This window comes from Alexandromys fortis, unplaced genomic scaffold (assembly GCF_014885135.2).
Source record: "Alexandromys fortis isolate MF-2015 unplaced genomic scaffold, M_Fortis_MF-2015_v1.1 scaffold_1234, whole genome shotgun sequence".
NCBI classification, from domain to species: domain Eukaryota; kingdom Metazoa; phylum Chordata; class Mammalia; order Rodentia; family Cricetidae; genus Alexandromys; species Alexandromys fortis.
Genome location: NW_026069100.1, coordinates 1 through 5,374, shown reverse-complemented (window position 1 = coordinate 5,374; position 5,374 = coordinate 1). Strand labels below are relative to the sequence as shown.

Genomic DNA, 5,374 nt, shown 5'->3' with positions numbered 1-5,374 from the left:
GAGATGAAAGGGGAAATATTACAACAAATACCAATGAAATTCAGAAAATAAAAATATTTAAAAACCTATATTCCACTAAGCTAGAAATTCTAAAAGAACTAGATGAATTGTTAGATGCATATAACCTGTCAAAAGTATACCAAGATAAAATAATTTAAACAAATTTATAACAAGCACTGAACTTGAAGTGGTGATTTAAAAAAATCTCTGAACTAAAAATAAAAAAATCTCTGAAGTAAAAAGAGCCCATTATATGTATGTATGTATGTATATCTGTAGAAATCATAAGACCTTCAAACAAGTAATAACACTATCTCTCAAGTTACTGCTTAATATAGAAAATATAGAAAAGGAAGAAATACTTACAAATTTGTTTTTAAGAGAGAGAGAGACAGAGACAGAGGCAGACAGAGAGAGACAGAGAGAGACAAAGTGCATGTATTTAGGGATGTGCACATGAGTTCAGGTGTCTGAAGAGACCCAGAGTCAGGTCCACCTAGAGCTTGAGTTACAGGCAGTTGTGAGCTACCTGATGCCACCTGATGTGAGCTGAACTAGGGTCCTTTGCAGCAATAGTGCATGCTCTTAACTTCTGAGCCATCTTTCCCATCCCAACTCTTTATGAAGCCAGTATTGTGCTGATACTCAAAGTCAATAAATGCACAACAACAACAAAAAGAAATTCAAGATCAATATTCCTAATGAACATAGATGCAAAAACTCTCAATGAAACACTTGCAAGTCAATTTAGGTTGCATTAGAAAGGTTATTCATCAGGATCAAGGTGGCTTCTTTCTAGAGATCCAGAGATAAACCAACACAAATGAATCAAATGTCATTCACAGAAATGGATTCCAAGACAGAAATGACATGATCATTTTTGTAGGCACAGAAAAGGCCTTCAACAGAATCAAATATCCTTCATAACAAAAGTCCTGAAAAGGATAGATATGAGGGGAGCACATCTCAACACACTAAAGGCTCTAGTGATAAAACTACAGTCAACAGCTGTTTTTGGTACTAGAGAAATGGCTTCCACCAGCGTCCACTAACTGACCCTCAGCTAGGGTAGAACCTCATGAGCTCCTTCCATGTTGGAACGTTTACAGGCTCAACCTTTTGTAGGTAAACAGAGTCACTGTGTGTTCATGACTTCAACATGTCCAGAAGACAGCATTTCCCAGCACTCCTCCTCATCCCCTGACAGCTAAGTTCTTTCCATCCGCTTTCTGTGGCGTTCCTACAGTGAAACTTATTTGGTCTTCAAGACAATGAGTTTGATGATTACTATTAGAGATGATGTTTGCCAGGTGGTTTTTGTGTAGACTCTCTTTAATACTTTTTTTTGGGGGGGGGGTGATTTTTCAAAACAAGGTTTCTCTGTGTGGCCCTAGCTGAACTGGAACTTGCTTTGTAGACCAGGCTGGCAAAAAATTCAGAGATCATTCTGCCTTTGCCTCCTGAGTGCTAGGATTAAAGGTGTGCACCACCATGCCTGGCTCAAGAATCCCTTTAATACTTTAATGAAAAACTTCCCGCATCCATGGTCTGCTCAAAGTGAATTCCTTAAAAAGCATGGATTTTTGGCAGAGTAGACGGTTTTCCTGAAGCTACAGCAGAGTTGATGGCGTCTTTTTCTTCATTTGTCTGGAAATGTGGTGATGGATAGTTATGCTTTTTCTAATGGTCATTCAATGGTAAAGCTCTAAGATGAGCTGCATTTAAACCATAATGTAAGTCTCATCTCTTGTAGCTATTTCTGGACTTCCCTCCTAAAGGGGTGGTGGTGGGGACAGCTCAAAAGACTGAAAAGCCTGAGAAACTCACAAGGCTCAGGAAGTCCATGGATTCTAGAAGATTCACAAGGTTCCTCCCCAAGGTTGTTAGGCATGAGCTAAAGGAGAGGAGATCCTCTTCATCTGAGAGTTGGGCCAAGAGTTCAAGGGAAGCATCGGCTTTTGTGAGATTCTTGGTGATGTGTGATCTGACTCTTTGAGCCACACATGTTCCTATCAGTAATCCCAAAACATTAATTGGTTCACTACCTAAAGCTGGGTGGAATAATTTCTTTGGTCTGTTGTTCCTACCCTCTCTGAGATGAACAGATGTTTGTTCACATTTCCCAAGAAGTCATAAAATATCTGTTAATACAGTAGAGAATAAAATCACTTATTTTTTCCCTAGGACCCTTGCAATTATGTTTATGAAGAGATTATTTTGGAATTGTCAAGTTTTGTCTCAGTGTCAGGTAAACATCATTTCCAAAGTTCAGCTGTCCCTTTTCTACTGTGTTTGTGTGAGTTAGTTTCCCATCATTATAAGAAAAAACATGATGGGTCTTGTATCTTATCTGTTGCTTTCATTGGTTAATAATAAAGATGCCTCGGTCCTCATAGGACAGAAAATTAGGTAGGTGGAGTAAACAGAAGAGAATGCTGGGAAAAAGAAAGCTGAGTCAGGAGTCGCCATGGTTCTCCCACTCCAGACAGATGCAGGTTAAGATCCTCCCTGGTAAGCCAGCTCGTGGGCTACACAGAATATTAGAAATGGGTTAGAACAATATGTAGGAGCTAACCAATAAGAGGCTGGAACTAATGGGTCAGGCAATGTTTGAAAAAATACAGTTTCCATGTAATTATTTCGGGGCATAACCTAGTCATGCGGGCGGCCAGGTGCTGGGAACGCAGCCCTGCCGCTCCTATCTCTACAAAAACAGACCAGGAAAGATCTGTTTCAGTTAGTTGTTTTGAAGGCTTTGGTTGATGATTGATTAGCTTTGTTTATTTTGGCTCATGGTGAGACAGCAGACTATTGTCAGAGTGTGTGGAAGAAAAAAAAGTCTTCTTATTTTGTCATCAGAAATTAGAGAGGTTAAGGAAGAGAACAGGGTCTCACAAGTCCATTGAAAGGCATGACCCCAATAACTTCAAGAGTTCCCAATGGGCCCAACAGCTTCATCATCTTTCTATGGCAGTACTGTGGGGACTATGCCTGCCTTAGTTTCTCTCGAGTCTCTGGGATCAAATACCTGCCTTCAGTAGCTTAAGGGATGATGATCTCATGGATTCAGAGGGATTCTAGTTCATCAAAGTGGAAGAAACTATGGTGACAGGAGTGATTCCATCCGTGGCATTGGAAGCAAGGGACAACTGCTGCTCAGATGTTACAGACCAGGAAGCAGAGTCCAAGATCTAAACCAGGGCTGCGTATCACCTTTACCTCACTGTGGAAAAGCTCCAGGGCCTTTTAAACAGTACCACAAGCTGGGGACCAAGAGGACAAAGCAGGAGCCCATGGGGGAACATCCCAGATAGAAACCACAGCAAAACTTTTAACTTATGGGCCTTTAGGGGCATCTAAGATACTAACTATAGCAATGTTCAAAATCAAACTCTTTTTATTGATTGTTTCATAATGTTACAATTATGTGGCTATCTCTACACTTATAGGAATATTTAAACTACAGATTTAAAGTTTCCCATTTCCTCTTCAATCATAAAACACCTTAAGAGGAAATGGAAGAGAGCAGAGATATCTGTGTCTCTGTGATCAAGGCTGTAGAACCTGGGTAATGAAAGGAGCCAGGAAAACATATGTACCCACACACTGTCTCTCTATTCTCCATTCTGCCAGCAATTCTCCTTACAAAGGAAGACACTGTCCGAGGATGGCAAGGAAGCTCATTGGGGTGGTTAATAAAGGTTTAGCTGCCAGGACCCAGTTTAGGAGGAAAATAAAGGTATTAATTGGTACAACACATGGCCAGGATGGTGATAGAAATAGAGGCAGGCATGGTAGCTCATGCATGTAACTTCACTACTTGGGAAGCTGGGGCAAGAGGATGAAAACAACAGTTGTGCAAATGTGTTAAAGGAGCCCTGCTCTGTTGTTAAATGACGCTAAGTTCCTCAAAGACTCCCTGACTCTGGGGCCTTTTGTGACACAGATGGAACTCCCAGGTTATGATCAAACTAGTGGACAAGCTGGTGTTTTCAGGCTTTAACTCTAGTTCGAGTCTCCCTCTCCTAAACGTTAATCTAGAATTTCATGCATCCTCTTGCTGGTTTTGGCAAGTAATAAAATTCCACTGATTAATTCCCCCTTATTTCCCTCTATAAACTTAAAGAATTTGTGGGCCACCATGCAGGAATGGTACTCTGCGTCCCTCACACAACATTTCCCCAGCCGACTGCTTCCACACCTTGACTTGCAAACTATTCTCTTCCCTATTCAAAAGCTCTCAAAATCATTTTGCTTTTTTTTTACGCTAATTGCTTTATCTTGAGAAGGATGCTTGACTCCTCTTAGTTAGCGTCATAACCCCTATTGCATTGTATTTGCCCTCTAATCACAAAAAGACATTACCAAGAGAAATCAAAGAGGCTCAGTCTATGCTGGAATCAACTCAAGTCATGAGCCTTAGACATCAGGAAAAAAGACTTCAAGGTCTGAGTCTGGTGCCAAGGACGGCATGAATATTCTTTCACAGAGCCCTCCAGCATTGAGCAGAAAGGCTGGAAAAGGTTTAAGTTTCTATTTACAGTAGGTTGAATGCCTCCAGGGAATTCAGGCTAGAAAGACTCTGCCTGAGCCAGGTTGCCTCTCCCAAGGGCTCTCCCCATGGCCCCCTTCATTTCCTTGTTGCGGAAGCTGTAGATGATGGGGTTGCACATGGGGGTGATGATGGTGTAGAGGAGGGAGAAAGGCTTGTCTTTGTCTGGCCCATGCGTACTGCGGGGATTCATGTAAGAGAACATGGCTGAAGTGTAGAAAAAGATGACCACAGTCAGGTGGGAGGCACAAGTGGAGAATGTCTTCCCCTTACCTGAGGAAGAGGATCTGCTAAGGATGGAGGCCAGGATGCGGGCGTAGGAAGTGACAATGAGCACCATGGGGCTGAGAAGCACCACAATGGCATCGAGAAAGATCACCTTCAGGCTGAACTTAGGGTCCCCACAGGAGAGAGTAATCACTATGGGGGCCTCACAGAAGAAATTTTCTATGTGGTTTTCTCTGCAGAATGGACCTCGAAAAGTCATATAATCGAGAAGGATGCCATTGGTCATCCCAAAGATCCAGGAAGTCAGCACCAGCCTAACACACATCTGCCGACTTATGATCTGGGCATAGTTCAGTGGGTGGCAGATGGCGACATAACGGTCATAGGCCATGAAAGCCAAGAGGATGCACTCGGCCACACCCACACCAAAGACCAGATACATCTGAGTCAAACAGGAGGCAAAAGAGACCGTGTGGTTATTGGTCACCAGATGGATCAGCATCTGTGGGATGGTGGTGGTGATGAATCAGATGTCCAGGAAAGACAGGTGTCCAAGGAAGAAGTACATGGGGCTGTTGAGTCTGGGGTCAGTCC

At 42.4% G+C, this 5,374-nt stretch overlaps 1 pseudogene; it reads right to left on the bottom strand.

The window, feature by feature from the left end:
• Window positions 1-4,571: 4,571 nt before the first annotated feature.
• Window positions 4,572-5,366, bottom strand: LOC126496119 (olfactory receptor 10AD1-like; annotated as a pseudogene).
• Between the last annotated feature and the right edge of the window lie 8 nt (window positions 5,367-5,374).